This window comes from Mustela nivalis (genome assembly GCF_964662115.1).
Source record: "Mustela nivalis genome assembly, chromosome: 15".
Taxonomy (NCBI): domain Eukaryota; kingdom Metazoa; phylum Chordata; class Mammalia; order Carnivora; family Mustelidae; genus Mustela; species Mustela nivalis.
Genome location: NC_139034.1, coordinates 55064675 through 55083025, shown reverse-complemented (window position 1 = coordinate 55083025; position 18351 = coordinate 55064675). Strand labels below are relative to the sequence as shown.

The 18351-nt window shown below is 36.5% G+C and overlaps 2 long non-coding RNA genes across 2 annotated transcripts in view; one reads left to right on the top strand and one right to left on the bottom strand.

Moving 5' to 3' along the window:
- Positions 1–18351, top strand: part of LOC309849049 — a 69813-nt gene that overhangs the window by 28974 nt on the left and 22488 nt on the right. The gene's annotated exons all lie outside the window — the stretch shown is intronic.
- LOC309849048 overlaps positions 12560–18351 on the bottom strand; it is a 40382-nt gene continuing 34590 nt past the window's right edge. Inside the window, exons 2-4 of the long non-coding RNA XR_014303454.1 lie at positions 16778–16942; positions 13912–13997; positions 12560–12971 (exon numbers count right to left, since the gene is read on the bottom strand). This is a non-coding gene — a long non-coding RNA (uncharacterized lncRNA). The remainder of the gene's footprint in view (positions 12972–13911; positions 13998–16777; positions 16943–18351) is intronic.

Sequence of the window (18351 nt, the reverse complement as noted above, 5' to 3'; positions counted from 1 at the left end):
ACCCTATACTTCATGTTTTTACTCTTTTATCACTTCAGTTTTTCCATGGGTCATGTCATTTTACAGGTACATGTATATATTTGCACATACAAATTCTTTCTATATTTAAATACACTCTCCTTCCTCAATGTTCGAGCTCTTCCCTTTTATACTTTTGTCTTCATTCCCCTAGTTCTCTTATTAAAAATGTTGTTTACAAATTAAGCTCTCACTTTCATGTCCTTGACATAGAAGACTCTGAGATATTCTCAGATAATTGAGGTCCTTGCCTTCTCAACATATGAGCTGTCACTGAGGATAGTCTTATTTTATATTAACTTCTTGAATTTTAGTTTATCATTTTCTCCTTCAACAAACTGGTATAAAATATAAACATTTTCTATAATTTTCAGTGACCTTTCAGTTTAAGGTTTATAACAGTAATATAGTGGGTTAGTCCTTCATCCAGTAGAGTAGAAATTATTTCATATTATCCCATTACAGAGTGGTTTCCAGTAGGATAAACTGTAAAGGAGGCACTATTATCTCCATTCACTTTAAAAAGAATTACTTGGTAAGTACAAAGTAATTAAGCAATGCGACATGACAGGCATTGCATTTGCAGGGGGGAGGATTATTATACATCTCAGATGTCTTAAGAGGTTTGGGCCAAAGGCTGAGTGGCTTCAACCACCCAAGAAGTATAATAAACCCTCAAGAACTACAGCACCTGTCATATCTTATTGCTGTTATGAAGTGGAAATCACAAAACCAAAACAGGGGGAAAAGGTTAGATCTGTGCCCTTGCTGGGGATTACTTACATGCCTATGACATCACTGACAGTTCTATCTGTGTCCAGAGAATTTTAAAGCCATTGCATAATTATTGCACAAACAACACAACTCATTTGAAACTGCTGCTTCAGCATTCTACAATGCCAACTTTGTCATATACCAGTCCCCCAATGCCCTCTTTTTGCAGAAATCATATTGGTGCTCTTAATCCCTAGCTTTCCTCTTTCACTGATCATACAGCTTCAGGGGCAAGGGAGGGTAAGTGGGAGGAGGTGGAGATTGTTATGTAGAAATAATCTTGCCCCCTAGAGGATCGGAGGCATTTGGTTCCTTGTATGCCTTGCAACACCCCAAGGTCATTATCTCATGATAATCACATCTCCTGGAGTTGCCTTATTGCTTAAGTGTAACACTAAATTTTAATTACAATGAAATAGAGCTCTTCTGGTAGTTTATACAACATCTTGTGTTCTCATTGCCAGATGGAAATAATGCAGAGCTTTTACTGTAATCGTATGTGGTGGTCCTGGGCTCCAATGCAATAAACACATATTGTTGGTTTGTTGAGAAAAGCACTTTGCTTCATGGAACGATCTACATTCACTTGGAGTATTTCAAGTCGACAGTTTACAAAAAAATTTCCCCTTTGTTTAAAAATATTGAAACCCAGCAATGCTTTTTCCTCCCAAAATTGGCTATAATGGGTAAATTTAATTAAGAAAATCAAAATAGAGTGTTGCCCATTGATAGATGAGACAGATTGTTTTATGTGTAGGATTTTATTTTCATGGTTTTCTGTTTAGTTGTTTGTGCCATTTTGACAGTCAATGGGCTTGAATGCACTTTTTTTTTTTTTAAACTGTGTATTTTCTCACAAATTTACCACATTTTTTTCTAGTGATTACTGTGCATCTTTTCATTCTAGCATTTGGTCAGCTTCTTCCCTATCATTTGGGCTGATGGTAAAGAAACAATTATTTAAGACACTTGTTACAGAATGGCAAGGCAGATTGTATCCGAGGGAGGGTCATCATAATGGAAGGAGCTACCAGTGCAACAGGGTCTTGTGGTAGGGGAGAGAGACTGGACTCAAGTCTGAACACAACATGGAAAAGTGGGAATTTATGGCCAAGGAGCAGGGACGGGGTCAGTGGATAGAAAATGACTCAGAGGAAGTGTCTGGGGAAGGTGGGACTCTGGCTAACTCACAGGCTACCTGCTGAAGGCAGGTCACTGTGATCAGACACCCCATGTGGATGGCGGAGGATGAAGAACCCAATTTGCTATCAAGAGTGATCAGGGGACACCTCGGTGGCTCAGTGGGTTAAAGTCTCTGCCTTTGGTTCAGCTCATGATCCCAGAGTCCTGGGATCAAGCCCAGGAACCAGCCCCATCTCGGGGCTCTCTGCTCAGCAGGGAGCCTGCTTCCCCCTCTCTCTCTGCCTGCCTCTCTGCCTACTTGTGATCTCTATCTGTCAAATAAATAAACAAAATCGTTAAAAAAAAAAAAGAGTGATCAGATCTGGAGAATGAGGGATTCTGGCTAAACAGTCTTCTCAGGACTCTTGCTAAAACTCGGCAAGGCAGAGGTGAAACAGGAAGGCCAAAAGTTGAGGACGTGGTGGAAAACATTCTTCCAGGAGCCAGTTAGAGGTTGGTCAGGAAGAGAATCTTTATCATTGTCTCATGAGCAGTGTTTGCTTGTCAGACAGAGGTACAGTCCTTGTAAGACTCTGAACTAAAGCCTGAGCACTTCCGGGTCACTAGGGAGATGGTGATGTGACCATCCTTAAACAATGATAATGATAATAATAATAATAATGATGATGATAATAAATATGAATTTGAATAATATAATATTTAGAATATTTTTGTATTTTTATTGATTTGTGACAAGAATTCTAACTAAAACACCATGCTTGCTGTCAACATGCGAGTTCAAAATAAGTTTCCCAACCACCATTCCTTTCTTCCAGGTAGCTGCTGGTGTTTCCACTTTATGGGCACCAGAGAGTAAAAAACGACTCTCTCCCCTGCTCATGCTGTCACTGCCACGCAAGCCCCAGCTGTTCTTCCGAAACAGCAGGCCTGTTTTCCTCGGGGCCTGACCAGAGTGCTCTCCCCTCAGATGCTTGGCAAAACCCTCACCCATTTCCAGTCAAGTCTTTGCTTAGAAGTCACCCTTCCAAGGAGGCTCATCTGATCATTCTACTTAAAATCGTAATCCGCTCCATGCCTCCCTCCTGGATCTTTCTTATCTTGCTCTGCCTTATCTGTCTTCCAGGACATTTATCATTTCTAAACTACTCTATAACTTAGTTACCTAATTTGGCTAACATCTAACATTTGTCTCTTACGGACAGACAGGAAACTCTCTGAAAGCAGCTATGTTTTGTTGCTTTGTTGACTGATGAATATCAAGTGTCTAGGACATTGCTCAGTACAGAGTAAGTGCTCAGTAAACAGCTTTTGAATGGAGGAGCATATAAACAATGACAGTAGCTGTGAAATGTCCCAGAGCTTTGGGCAGTCTCTGAGACCTCAAAGTAGGATGGGGGCAGAACTTTTCCCTGCGGAGGCTTGTCTTAACATAAGGGGAAAGGTAAATATGATGTAGCTTCTTCAAAACAGAAAGAAGCCTGGCAAGCAGAACCAGAAGATTGGGACTGGTAAGGTTATTCTAGAAAGAGGTCCAAATCATTATGCCCTTAGTATTTGCTTGTCACAAAATACTTTAAAATATCAATATCATATCTATAATATTTTTTATAGTCAAGTGTTTAAATATCTATTATTTCATCCACTTTCCTGAATGCTGGTTATTTGCTCAGATCCTCCTGCTACATAAAAACATACTATTCTGAAATTTCTGTAACACTTTCTATAAATTTGTAATCATTCCACTGCAGGCTCATCTATACCCGAAAGATGTTATTGGCATTAAATTCTTCACTTTAGATGTTGAGTACAGGTATAGACCCTCGAGTATTTATTAAGCAGTGTGGAATATAAACACCCTGTTATTCTGACATTACAGTATGAATAAAATATTAAAGGTAAGTAATTATTTCTGAAAGCAGTGATTTAAAAAATCCATGCAATAGTTGAAAACAAATAAAGAGACTGTATACAATATGTTGTGTTTGCATCCAGTTTCATTCCTTTGAAGGTAAAATTTCAATTGTTTTATCAATGCTGTGATTATAACAAAACTCTGTCTTGGAATACTTAGGTTTGCACATTTTTATCTTATAGAACGTATGAATATGTTTGAAACTGCTGTTTTATTAGTATTATGTGACCAGTGTTTGCTATTGTTATTATTATTATTTATTTATTTTCCATGACAAGCTAGTAATACTTTTTTTTTAAAGATTTTTATTTATTTGACACACAGAAAGAGAAATCACAAGTAGGCAGAGAGGCAGGCAGAGAGAGAGAGGAGGAAGCAGGCTCCCCGCTGAGCAGAGAGCCTGATGTGGGACTTGATCCCAGGACCACGAGATCATGACCTGAGCCAAAGGCAGAGGATTAACCCACTGAGCCACCCAGGCACCCAAGTTAGTAATACTTGTCACAGGAATAATTTACAAAGTTTCCAAGATATTGGTCCAGGTTAAAAAAAATTTTTTTTTTTAATTTTTAAAATTTTCATTTATTTGAGATAGAGAGCAGGTAAGAGGGCACAAGCAGGGGACAGAGGAGGAGGGAGAAGCAGGTTCCCCACCAAGCAGGGATCCCAACATGGGGCTCTATCCCAGGACCCTGGGATCATGACCTGAGCTGAAGGCAGATGCCCAACAGCCTGAACCACCCAGGTGCCCCTGGTTTTCACTTTTTTTTTTTTTAAAGAACACACAATGTATTACAGTTTTTAAAAACCTTTTTTTTTTTTTTTTTTACCTTTAATTATTTTTCCTCTTAGTCACTTCCTAGTTTTAGTGTTTTGCAATTGGACTTACTCTCATCATGTGCCATCAAAGACTGCTTACAATTCTTAATGACTTTAGAATAAAATCCAGACTCTCCTCAGGCCTACAAGTCCTACACATTTGGGTTGATTCTTCCATTTCATTTTGCAAACCCTGTCTTTGTCATTAAGTGCTCAGTTGCACTGGCTTTATAAATTTCCAAGTTTCTAGAATTCTCCAAGTACTTGATGCTTCCTCAGCAAGAAACACCTTTCTCCTTGTTTTCAGATTATTGGCCCATCCCTTCTCCTTCTAGGTATTAACTCAAATACCATCTCCTCAGAGAAACCTGTCCTAACTAGTTTGTTTCATTACGACATCTGGTTTATTTTATGTATTGCATATTATGGCCTGTTATTGTTGCACACTTAATTTTTCTTCATTATTTTTCTCTCCCATCATAATATAAACTTCTTGAAGATAGGGTCTTGGTTGTCTTGTTGACCAGTGTTTCTTCAACAACTCATAGATATCAAGAGTTCAGTGTCTGGTGAATGAATGGATGAATGAATGAATGAATGAATGCCAGATTAAAATTTGGGGTAGGTTTGCTAAATATACAACTATTGCTGCAAAATCTCCTTATATATCATTAACAGTACTTTCCCACCCCACCTCCCAGGACCATTGTTTGTATTACAGGCTAGACAAGGACAGGATATCTGGGCAATAAATGTCTGTGGAAGGGAGAGGTTTAAGATTTGGTAGGGTTTTTTTGTTGTTTTGTTTTTGTTTTTGTTTTTTTTGGTACTGTCTAAAGCCTTCCTAGCAACCACCTTCCTCCTTGACTATCCCTCATCCCATATAGTAAGGTCAAAATTTTGTGCTTTTAAACATCCTATACTAATTTCACAGATAATCATATTTTGATCTATTTTGTTTGTTTGTTTTTTTTAAAAGATTTTATTTATTTATTTGACAGAGAGAGATCACAAGCAGGCAGAGAGGCAGGCAGAGAGAGAGAGAGAAGGAAGCAGGCTCCCTGCTGAGCAGAGGGCCCGATGCGGGGCTTGATCCCAGGACCCTGTGATCATCACCCCGAGCCGAAGGCAGCGGCTTAACCCACTGAGCCACCCAGGCGCCTGGATCTATTTTGTTTTATATTGGGTTTTGTTAATATGGTTAAGGCAAATAACAGAATTTAAAGAAATTGTCTCTTAGCTATTCCTTCAATTGGTGCACAGTAGGATCTATGCAAAGTGGTTCTTCAGACACTTTAATTTCAGTGAGAAATCATTTTGGTCCTTGCCCAGCTTAATAGTTCTTAATACTTTCTTTAAAGCTGTCATTTATACCATGAGAACCCAGATTGCCACGCTCTCCAATACCATGAAATTTTATCAACTCTGTTTTTCTAATTGGCCATATGAAATAATACAAGGTGTGTAGGATGCCTCAAATTTATTGTTTCATCTCTGGTAGTTCAATATCAACTAAACTGGATTCTCCCCCTTAGCATGACCAAGTGAAAACATAAAGAAAACATTCAAGCTCATTTAGTAATTGTCTGGAAACAGGAAGCCAAACCATGATCTATAGGACAGGGCGATCCCATTGTGGAAATTTCACCCTGACTGTAACCTCTTATCTTGTTCTGCTCTTACATGTGGGTCATATTATGCACTGCTTTGTGCTAGTTTGACAAGAACTAATGTGGATGCTTAAATATTTTAAAGGCTGAACGCTTCAGAATGATAAAATACAGAGCTGATCAACCCTTCCTGTTGCGTTTGCGGTTAATGATAAAGTAATTTAATACTTTCTTTCTTTCTTTCTTTTGGGGGGGGTTGTCTATTAGTAGTTTTCATAACGAACATTAAAGTTCCTTGAAGGAAAAATTTTCAAATAAGGCCATGCAATGACACTTTTTAACTACAGTTGTTTTTTATTCAGCCATAAAATCTATCTTTCATAAAGAAACCCACTTACATGTCTTACTTCAGTGAAGGTTATTTGTAGACTGAAGGTCTTTTCTTGTCAAGATATGATGAATACCATGTGTGAAGACAGAAGAGCATCAGACCTGTATTAGCTGGAAAACCTACTGATCTGTGAATAACCTAAAAAAGAAAACCTGAAGATTAGCAACGTCGCTTTTAAGAATGATCCATCAAATTCAACAAGCAGATTCACAGAGATGAATCATCTGGTTCCTTTTATACCTACTATACAGTAAAGGTTATTTCCTTTCCCTACAAATAGAAGTTTGAGAATAAAGGGAAGGGAGATTTTTGAATGTCCGTTGGTATAAGTCAATAATCTTAAAGTGTTTCTGATTTTTTTTAGATGCAAATCCTTGCTAATGACAATTAAAATGCTGTAATCAATTGTTTGAGCATTGAGCTCAACATTTTGGGAACTCAGTATCTATCTTTTCATAAGTGTATTGCGGGGAGGACAAATTCTCAATACACCTTCCCCAATTTTTCATACGAGACTTTAATTTTATGGCAACTTGGAATATCTGCTTGAATTATTTTTAGGAATTTCCTACATAGCTCGCACAGTCAAGGAGCATTTAGATAAATGAAAATAATTAGGTAAGTTATTCTTTTGAATGTTAAGTTGCTTGGTTAAAAGAATAAAAGATTCAAAGCATACAAAATCATTACATGATTTACAGAGTCATTAAAAATAAATGCTTTGTTTTCTAACTTTTAAAATTTCAAAATAGGTTTAAAGTATCACTTTAAAACCCACATTTCAAGGTCTAATTTTTCTCAATATTAGAGTATTACCGTTTGTAGTGTTTTTACTTCTTTTCACATTGAATTGAATGGACAGAGTTGACTTCAAAATGTAAAGCATTAAAGAGGAATCACTGTAAGGATTTTTCAGATTTCATTCTTAACAGTGTTTTCAGTAAATAAATCCTAATATAATTAAACAGCAATTATTTTTTAATTGAGATATATTGATATTAGACAACAAAAAGGGATCCTGACATTGTAACATACAGCTATGAAAACTGAATTTTTGTGCCTTACTTCCTAAAGAAGGTTTCTGGCAAAATGTGCCTTAATAATTAAAATTAGTCACCAAGTGATGTTTTGTTGTTGTTAAGTTAGCAGTAATTCAGATTTCAAATTTATTTTCTTTAAAAATAGATCTCCTTTAGGGCAATGTCTTTTGGCAAAATTTTGCCTATTTAATTAGTTTCCAACATGCCCACCATAATGAAAAAAAATTTTTATAGTGAGTGAATGACAAACTTTCTCTATGCTTAAGCAATTAATAATCATTTAGGCTTTGATATTAAGTACTCTGATAATGTTATTTATAACTATTTTCATTATGTAAATTAAATAGGAAAATAGAAACACCATTCCTTCAAGAGTGAGTTATCATTTCATGAATGAGAAGTTTGCTGCTGGAAAAATTTTAATGTTTGAAACCACTTAAAAGCATTCAAAGACTTCATCTCTCATCAGATTATCTTGGAATAATGAAGACATAGGGAAGAGCTGGGAATCTTTATTCAAGGACCTCAGTTAATTATGAAATGTGAGGGCATATTTTTTAGAAGTCCATTTTCCCCCTAAAAGTCAGATATTAACTATCTCAGAAAACAGATTACACTCTGAGCTTAAAAATATATATTTTTTAATGAGTTTCTGAAATTGAGAATGGCAGTCTCCGTTCAAAAAGAGTAGGAAAGGAAAACTCCTCTGATTATTAGAAACTTAAACACTGCAAGAGGCCTTGAAGCTTCGTCCCACCTACTAGAACAGCCATAAATCACAGAGGAACGCCAGAGAGAGACCCGTCAGTGATGTTTAGATACCGGGCTGCCGCGAAGTGAAAAACACAGAGTTTCAGAATTTAGCACCTAAGGCCCAGCTAAATATTATTGATTTTAACTTGAGCTGAAATAGTCACCCATTCAATTTAATAATCCTTTTTGCGGATGATAAAACAAACTTTAAGTAAAACATGGCTTTCAAGAGAAGTAGCATTTATGATAGTCAAAGAGTGAAACAATTTAATTAAGCGATAATGTTCACGGCGCTGGAGCAGTGAGCAACACATGCAGTTGATTAAATGCGGGAGGGAGTTCGGGGTGAAAGGCTCCCTTTGGAAGGAGCGGTCCTCAGATCCTCCCCATTCTCTCTTGTAGGGTGCGAGGAAGAGGTGGCTTCCGGAGAACCTTAGTCATTTGCTGGTTCTCGCGTTTTCCCTCTGCTTTGCGGCCATGTCTCACCATTGTCTGGGCTTAAGCTGGGGTTTTAGACTAGGAAATGTCCATTTCTTTTCATTCAAAACTGAGATTTCATTCTTCTATTTCTCTTTTAAAAGTCCACTGATTGATTGATTGTTTTATGGGAGTACTGGCTTTATATGGCATTCCCAGTGGCCACTGGGGAGTTGATTTTTTTATTCCCTAGATGATTCTAGGGTTTCTATTTATGGTGCTCCAAAAATGGGGGTTGATTTCTATATGTCAGTTGCTTTCCAAAAAACCCAGGTGAGTCATCTGGGACAGGTGCTAGCATGGTAGTGTATCAGTAGTGGAGTTCAGTTCCAGAGAGAAAACCAATCAATGGTAAATTTCAGATGACGAGAAAAGAAACCCAATGAATTTAGCATTAAAGGACTATGTTCTGATGTTGCAGAAGATTAGAACAATTAGAAAAAGCTCTTTTTTTACTTTGCATAATCTCCCTTTAAGTTTTGCTTTTGGAAATTGGGAGGTATTGTGTTGGCAGATGAGTGCATATTTCAAAAAATACTCAGCATATTTCAAAAGTCAATTTTTTGTTCAAAATATATATGTGCTGGTATGACTAAATACCTGTATAAGTTCAGGAAAACACATTAGAAAGATTAGAGGGCTATGCACCAAAATCCTAATAGTAGACACTGGCCAGTTTTCATTTAAATTTTAAATAAGGTAAGTGATTAAGTTTTGGGTAATTTCTATACATGTGTATTTTTTATACATGTTTTCAAGTGGTGACTATTTGAATGTTTTCAAATGTTTTATAATGAATATTATATATTTTATATTTAAATGTGTATTTTATTATAAAAATTAAAAAGTGAAAAAATTTGTACCAAAAACCCTTCTGAATTTTGCTACTGTAATTACTACTAAATAGTACAAAATTTGAATTTTTTATTTTGTTTTGATTTTCATAAAATATACTTACAAAGAAGTCAAAAATAAAAAAAATTAAAAGTATTTATTTACAAACACTTTCTTCTAGCAATTTAAAATTATTGATTAAAGTTGAAAGGGGCACCTGGGTGGCAAGCCAGTTAAGCTTCTGACTGTTGATTTTGGCTTAGGTCATGATCTCAGGGTCCTGGGATCAAGCCTGTGTTAGAATCCTCTCTTTCCCTCTCCCTTTGCCTCTCTCCCTGCTCCCTCACTTGCTCTCTCTCTAAAATAAATAAATAAATGTTAAATTGAAACTAAGACTACAGATTATTCATGAATATCCATAAAAGTATTTTTTTTTTTTTTTTTTTTTTTTTTTAAAGATTTTATTTATTTATTTGACAGAGATCACAAGTAGGCAGAGAGGCAGACAGAGAGAGAGGAGGAAGCAGGCTCCCTTCCGAGCAGAGAGCCCGATGCGGGACTCGATCCCAGGACCCCGAGATCATGACCTGAGCCGAAGGCAGCGGCTTAACCCACTGAGCCACCCAGGCGCCCCTCCATAAAAGTATTTTAACTAAAGCTGAAAATTTCAATTTATTATTTTACAATGTTTAAATGTTACTATTTTTGTTCAAATATAAAACGATTTCTAATTCTAGTGTTCACTGACCATTTTATGGCCAATGTAAATAATTAGTATTATGTTCACTGTGTGCTCTAGGGTAATAAGTGTAATACGAGTTTCTTAATATGGCAAAATATTTTTCAAGGGCCAAATCTTACAAACACTGTGCTAATTCATGAAAGTCATTAACATTAGTGCAAAAGAAAACAGGAAAAAAGGCTAATGGGTAGTACTAGGAAACAAAACTTCCCATGCAGGCATCTATTATATTCATGTTCTTTGAGAGGAAGAATTTAATTTAATTAATATGTCTTTTCTGTAAGCGTTAATGCTTCTGCTACATGTTATGGCATAACCTACGAAGCTTAGGCTATTGTAACACAGTTGTCTTGTTTTAAGGACACTGGGAAGAGAGACACAGACAAGCATTTCTGTGGGGCCTGAGCTGTATTAGATACAGAGCAGATGTTCAACACTAGAAGTTGTGCTGTGCCAACCCTAAGGGATGGATCCTAATGACAAATGTACCTGCGTGTTTTTTAAAAATACATTTAATTTTGCATGTGTGTGATCTACAGGGATCCCTAAAACACGAGATCTACCCAGGGGAACAGTCCCTCTTCCCTGGGTCTAGGGGAGGTACAGTATATTGTCCATCTCAAATCTGTAAATATATATCAAGCACCTGCTATATTCCAAACCTGAGAATATATTTCAGATTTTGATCCTATTGAATAGATGTTTACTATCTTAGATGTGGTGCGAGTGGAGAAATAAGCACTCGTGTAAACCACACCGGAAACAGCTGGACTAGAAAAGGAGCTACATGGAAGATCCAAAGGTTAACTCTCGTTGGGGATAGTCTGGATTAAAGTGCATTTAAAATAGACTTTGTAGGGCGCCTGGGTGGCTCAGTGGGTTAAGCCGCTGCCTTCGGCTCAGGTCATGGTCCCAGGGTCCTGGGATCGAGCCCTGCATCAGGCTCTCTGCTCAGCAGGGAGCCTGCTTCCTCCTCTCTCTCTGCCTGCCTCTCTGCCTGCCTGTCATCTCTCTCTGTCAAATAAATAAATAAAATCTTTAAAAAAATAAAATAAAATAGACTTTGTAGAACTGGTAGAATTTAAATAAATAAGGAGAAAAGGGGATTGTAGGAAGAGACAGTTGCTTCCAAAAAGGGACGACGGTGGCTAAATACAGGGTACCGGTTTAGGGGATGGTGAACCGGACCAGGATGTTAGGCTGAAGAATTTGTGTTTTTGTGAAGAGGGGAGTAGTTTTCTTAGCGGGGGATACGGCATAACCACTTCACCGACTGAAGTACACACTTAATTGAAAGTGTAGCTTGTTTAAATAATACCTACCTAGTAACGGGCTTGTCAAAGCCTTGAATAAGGATGGATTTTGATGAAATTAAATATTCAGTGGTCACAAGTCCTTGTCTAACGCCATACTGATTTAAGTATAGGCATTTCCCAGAATAAAAGATGGATTATAAAAGCCAGGTATTTTATTCCTTAATTGCTGTGGAAGCTAGTCTCCAGTTACAGCTCTAAGCTTTAGCTGATGTAAGAGTGTTTCAGCCAAAGTTAAATTTAATAGAATGCATTAATTCTTCCCCATAACAACCAGAAGCTAGCACAAATTTTAGAATACATTTACAGCATGTTAAAAGGGCAGACATTTATAAGGATGTAACAAACCACCTTGCTACGTTTTAGCTAGATTATAGGAATATAGGCTACTATACTATAAAATAATGGACTTCATAGCTCTTTTCAAAAAATAAAGGGCATGTTCACTTATGAAGTAGCCCATTTTACGAAGAAATTTTCAAAAAGTATTGGTGATTACAATTAAGTCATATTTAGGATTTTACTTTTTAACAAGTTTTATTTTTTGAGACACAGAAGATAGACTCCTGGCAAGAATCTTTTTTTTTTTTTTTTTTTTTTTTCCTTCTCAGAGGGGCATTAAATACTGAGGTACAACTGTTAGGTGATAAACAAAAGGCAGGAAAATAACCACAAAGCCTTAATTAATACAAAAAAGAGGAACTGGACAAATTTAGAGAAATGAATACGAGCTATATTTTTGTTTATTTTGGTTGTTCTCTACATGTTTGAGAAATATCTGGAGAGTCACCGAACACTTCGCGCTTTTCCAGCTTACTTTCCACATTGCGGGTCAGCTAGCTAACCCGTTGCTGAGAAACCAGACCACTCAGAGCGTTCACCCAGTTCAGCTTCAAGGAGTTTGAAGACAAGGATTTGTCTCAGCTGGGTACTGGAGACATTGGGATGAAGCAACTTTGGGTGGGCTCTATGCCACTGGTCTACCCCAGGCCTGCAGAAGAAATTTTGTTGTGCCTTGAAAAAAAGTTCTTTTCTCCAACGTATGTGAGAGGGAAAGTTCTCACAAGGAGTGTGGGTCCAGCCGTGAGTTCCATCTTGTATGTGGGTTGAAGAGGATTTAACAGGGACATCTGTGATGTATCTCGCTAAACGAACAGGGTAGAAACATATGGTAATAATAAATATTGTTATACACTGTATGAGCATACTTTAATGTGATTTTAGTAATCTGTTTTCCTTATCCAATATTTGCCATTCTGAGGTGAACTCTCACTGCTCTGCCCGTATTTTCCTTTAAAAAGATTAATTTTCTTAATTGCTTATTGCTGTGGTATTTAGCCCTTTGTCATAGCTCTTTAACTAGAGTATATAAAACTATATTGCATTCAGAACCAGGAAATATTAAATGAGATCCAGACCTCAGCAAATCAGAAAACTAATTAGGAATTTATCTCATTTTATGAAGAGAAACATCTTATTTTTATTGTTCTCATTAAATGAATAATTTATTCTTTAAAAAACCTTTTATTTTAAGGCATTCAGAAACACAGAAAGAGTGGGACTTTAAGCAAAGTTACAGTCACCTTGATAATCTTTAGTTTCTCAAATTTCTGTCTAAATGAAAATTCAAACTTGATTTATGAATATTCTAGATAAAATAATGGTATCACGTAAGGAAAAGATCTGTGACTGAGGCATATATGGCTCTGTCTTAGATATACATGAGTTACCAAAAAATACAGAATTTATTTTGTGTCACATAACCTAACTGAAACAAAACCTACCTAAAGCATTTACTGAGTAGTTAATATCAAAGTCCTCTTTTAATAAGAATTACATTATAAATTAACCCTACTGAGCCAATTGATATTATCACTGGCTATGTAACAAATGATATAAAAACATGTATCTTGGTTCTTACTGTGTCCTGGTAATTCACGACCATATGGACATGCCCTTATATACATACAAAATCAGGACAACAGGATGAACTAAGTTTAAACCAGCTTGAAAAAGACCAAGGGCTGATACAAGACCGAGCTGCTTTATCATCAGAGATCTTAAAAAGTAATTGAAAACACTCACCTTGTTTTGCTACTTTGGAGGTATCCTGGCAGATTATATAGCCATCACTGGAACATTAAACTGAAGTATGAGAGGCCAATGTATCCCTTAGGAGAGAAAGATTTGTTAGAAGGTGTTAATGGTTTAGCATAAAACCTCAAGGTAAGTCAAGCAAGTCAGTGGCTCTGAAGCATGGCTTTGCTCCCTGTGTTATCCTGCTGTTTTCTTAGTGGTGTCACCAAAATTCTTTATATTGATTGAGAAGGTTCCATAAAGTTTGAATGTATGAGATCTCCAGCCTTAGGTCACTGATATTCACACTCCTAACTTTAAGTTACAAAAATACCATAAAAACAGCAAATTAGGGGGAGATCGCAGATATAGTAGGAGAACAGAATAACTTCTGCAAAAGTTTATGTAACAAAGTTTAAACATTAATTCATTGTCTGATTTGATTAGTAGTAGAGCTAGATCAATCAATCAGTCAGCATTAGCAGGTCGGTAGCATGTGGTTTCCTCCACAGGTACGCAATCCTTTTCCCTCTGAGTTCTTACTCATTTTTCTAATACACAAACTGCACAAATTTTTAATACATCATTCTTTAATGATGTATCTGGTGATTAGAGCCCTTCCGCTTTACAGTATTTGTTTGGTATGTAGGCTACTTTACTAACCGCTATTGGTCTCTCGTAGTATACCTACTCTTCTGGGTTTTTGTTTTTGTTTTTTGTTTTTTTTTTTCTCTCTATTCTATATAAGAGGAAAGAATTGCCCATGGATGTACACTTCTAGATTTCTTTTTTTTTTTTCATTTTATTTAATTTTATTTCTTTTCAGTGTTCCAGCATTGTTCATGCACCACACCCGGTGCTCCATGCAATACCTGCCACCACCAGCCCCTCCCAACCCTACCCCCCTCCCCTCCAAAACCTTCAGTTTGTTTCTCAGAGTCCACAGTCTCTCATGGTTTGTCTCCCCCTCCCATTTCCTACTCTTCTCTTTTCATTTCTCCTTTCTATACTGTAAGTTTCTTAAGGGCAGGGGGAAAAAAAAAAGCCTTCTAACAAGAGAAAGCATTGAATAAACATTTTCATTGCTTTGGATTTCAAGGCAAACTCTCACCAACATTTAATGATGACTATTTGAGCTATAACCATGGAAGAATATTTATATCCTTTTCTGGAAAAAACAGATACTCTTTTCTAATGATTATAGACAATTACATTTTGTACTATCTTTAACGTATTTTTCTATTGTTTAAAAAAATTCTATCAGAAAATCATCATCATAGAAACTCATATTTTAATTTGACCTAACCTTCTTCTTCCCTTCCTCCCTCCCTCTCTTATTTCTTGCTCTTTTTCTTTGCAATACATTGAAAAATTAATGACATAATGTAGCTTCTTTTTGGATCTAAATGAATGATTCCATAAAATATAGGCTAAAGCACTATGTTGGGATTTTTAATTTCTCTATTGGGAGATTTCCTGAGATTTGCAAGATGTAGGACAAGGGTGCTATAAAAAGTTAATCTAGAGTGGTCTGAATGGAAAACGACTTAAAGGGATTCAATAGTGTCAAATAAGCATCTGAGATTTTTTTCTTTTAGGGATAAAATGTTAGATTTTTCAAGACTGAAATTAGTTGAAATTCTCCTCTTCCTCCATAATTAAGTAATAATATGTGACAAAGCATGAGTTAGTGCATAATAATTCATACCTTTTGCTTTGCTAAGAATGAGGCCATAGGATGAGTGCTTGTTTAAATGCACAAGTTATGAGTTATTATATCATAATTCACACCTTGAAGTACCATATTGTGATTATAAAATGGCCCTGTGCAAATATTATTAATTTTTAAAGTTCAGAAATAAATTATTAAAAATAACACATTATGACTTCAAAAGAACATCTCTAATGTGAATTCATTAAAAATGGAATGAAAAATAAATTAGTGTACACTGAACCAGAATTATATATAACCTTTCTTGATGAACTATTTTCATTGACATAGTGTTGTGAAGCATCCACTCTATAATTTGTAGCTATGGTGTAGCTCTTTCTCTTTTTTTTTTAACATCCCAACAAGTAATGTATTCTTACTTTTTTCTCTCAGGGCCATAACTTAATGGTGGCTTTAAGTTAGACTTTGCAGTCAATTTTGGTACTGTTTTCTTGTTTAACAGGGTTGCATGTGGGAATCATGAAGGGCAACTCTCTTTAGCAGTTGAGTACTGACCTCCAGCCTTTGAACCCAGTCCTTCAATGGCTTCTAGGACAATGCCTTTTGATGGTCTGTCCCATCCCCCTTCCCCCCCCCCCCACCATCTTCCATCAGTTTCCTTTCATCTTTCTCTCCACTGGCTACAGGTAGTCTTCAAAATGCTCACATATTTGATTTTCTTCTCTGTTTAGTCCTACTCCATCAAGACCATATTTATTTCAATGATTCTCTCTATGTAGAAAACAACCTAATGTAGCTTAGTTTCTAGAATTTCTCTCATACTTCAGATTACTGATACTTCCTGTTATTATCTCAGTCATTCCAGTTATTATTCCATATCTTGAAATCCAACATATCAAAATGGAGTGCTGTCACCTCCTCTCCAAACCAGCTCCTCTTCCCATTTCTCTCAGTGTGTCTGTCCACTTCCTGCTCTGAAATTAGAAGCCCTTCCATCACTGTCTACCCTTTTCGTCTTTTTTCAACCACTGAGCATCTATTTTATGTCAGCTACTCCATGAGGAATAATTGAAGGTAAATGTTCTTAAAAAACCTTCATTGTAATAAAAGAACCAATCATGCAAGTAAATAAATTTAATATGAGAAAGAATGTGATACACACAATAGGGCAAGTAAGCACTTTCCACTGTTTCTACCACTTACCATGAAAAACTTTATGGAGAAGTGGTCCTGAAGGATGAGTGGCGTTTCAGAGAGTACGTGGGTCACTCCAGGGGAACCAAAGTTGTGTGCAAACACCTCTAGCAGAGAATGCAGAAAAATTCTTGCTACCTTTTAGTGTTGAAATATCTTCTCTTTCACGAAAACCTGGGAATGGTAGGCATTGTTTTATTACTTTAATGTTCTTAACTTGGCAAAATAAGATTTCACAAAGCTAGGTCAGTCCTATACAAATTTTTACATGATAATATGTTTGAAAAAAAGGAAATCATTGCTTTACATACAAAGAATTACCAAGTCCTTATCTGATATGCTTATCTCATATTCCATTTATCTCATAAGTTTCAGACTCATCTCCAAAGTCCCCCATTTATATGGCTGTAGCCCTCATTTAGAAACTCACTATTTCATTCTTAATTACTTTGGCATCTTTTAATTGGTCTTAACCAATCTCTTTTTTTTTTTTTATTCTGTGCCATACTCTGCTGTTAGATTAAGCTTCCTGAGTATCTTAAATTCTTTTTCTCTTCTGATCAAGAACTTACAGTATCTTTCTATTCTTTCTATTATCCCTGTTCAAAGCTCTATGCCCAGCTGTCAAACTCCTGGAACATTCACTTCACCCCATCTCCCAATCATATTTCCAGTGGCTTTCCCAAATGCAACATTCAAGGATGTTGGCCTTCCAGTTCTCCGCACAAATAACCTCTTGCATTCATACTTTTGCAAATCTTGTTTCTTATCCCTCGAGTCACTCTATTATAGCCTTTCCTCTTCCTTAATTCCAGCTAAAGTTGAATTTTCTCTATACAATGATATTTGATCACCACAACTCTCATCTTTCTCCTCCATATTAATTTTCAAACTTCTATCATACCCAATATAAGGATGACTGATTATGTCACTCAATATTGATTATTTAAACATACCTACTAAGTTTAAAGCACTGTTGGGAGCAAAGAAAAGATATAAGAAAAGGAGAAAGATGGAAAATTATTATTGACTATGTTTTAGGTGTCAAACACTGCCCAGCATTTTCACATACCTAAGTTCTGATCCTCAAGGAGATTCCAGTCAGATTTGAAGAGTCAATGTGAAAATTTGTTATGTAAAGCAGACTGTGCTAAGTGTGGGTTAGAGGTCAAAGAGAAGTGACATTATGGAGAAAGGACACCGTGATTCTTAGTGATGTGACTAAGAACGGCTCAGAACAAGGTGGCATGAACTGGCATGGGAGGAAGAGTAGACTTTGGAATACGCAGAAATGGGTTGAAGAGAGTATTTTGTGAAAGTGTAGGGAGGCAGGAAAATGTTGAATGTATTTAGAGAAGAATGATTACTCCCATTTGGTATATCATAGTTTAATCTGTCATTGAATTGTTTACTTATAGCTATATCAAAAGCCTCCAGAAACACAGAATGTCACATCACCTTTTAAAAATGTCCTAAAGAATGGGGCGCCTGGCTGGCTCAGTGGGTTAAGGCCTCTTCTTTGGCTCAGGTCATGGATCCCAGGGTCCTGGGATGGAGCCTCACATCACAGTCTCTGCTCAGCA